Below are 922 nucleotides of genomic sequence, written 5' to 3' on the forward strand. Positions count from 1 at the left end.
GGAGGGCGAGAGAGAAGGGGGGGAGAGAGAAGGGGGGAGAGAGAAGGGGGGAGAGAGAAGGGGGGAGAGAGAGAGAGAAGGGGGGGAGAGAGAAGGGGGGGAGAGAGAGAAGGGGGGGAGAGACAAGGGGGGTGAGAGAGAAGGGGGGGAGAGAGAAGGGGGGAGAGAGAGAAGGGGAGAGAGAGAAGGGGGGTGAGAGAAAAGGGGGGAGAGAGAAGGGGGGAGAGAGAGAAGGGGGGAGAGAGAGAAGGGGGGAGAGAGAGAAGGGGGGAGAGAGAGAGAAGGGGGTGAGAGAGAAGGGGGGTGAGAGAGAAGGGGGGGAGAGAGAAGGGGGGAGAGAGAGAAGGGGGGAGAGAGAGAAGGGGGGAGAGAGAGAGAAGGGGGGTGAGAGAGAAGGGGGGTGAGAGAGAAGGGGGGAGAGAGAGAAGGGGGGGAGAGAGAAGGGGGGGAGAGAGAAGGGGGGAGAGAGAGAGGGGGGAGAGAGAGAGGGGGGAGAGAGAGAGGGGGGGAGAGGGGGGAGGAGAGAGAGAAGGGGGGAGAGAGAGAAGGGGGGAGAGAGAGAAGGGGGGGAGAGAGAAGGGGTAGAGAGAAAATGGGGTGGAGAAAGAGAATGGGAGAGAGAGAGAATGGGGGGTAGAAAGAGAATGGGGGTAGAGAGAGAATGGGGGGTAGAGAGAGAATGGGGGGAAAGAGAGAATGGGGGGGAGAGAGAATGGGGTGGAGGAGAGAGAATGGCGGGGAGGAGAGAGAATGGGGGGAGGAGAGAGAATGGCGGGGGGGAGAGTGATTGGGGGGAGAGAGAGGAATGGGGAGGGGAGAGAGAATGGGGGAGAGAGAATGGGGGGACGAGAGAATGGGTGGGGGAGAGAATGGGTGGGGGAGAGAGAGAATGGGGGAGAGAGAGAGAATGGGGGAGAGAGAG

The sequence above is a fragment of the Somniosus microcephalus genome, chromosome 3 (genome assembly GCF_052327205.1).
Source record: "Somniosus microcephalus isolate GS21.2 chromosome 3, FLI_Smic_1.0, whole genome shotgun sequence".
Classification (NCBI taxonomy): domain Eukaryota; kingdom Metazoa; phylum Chordata; class Chondrichthyes; order Squaliformes; family Somniosidae; genus Somniosus; species Somniosus microcephalus.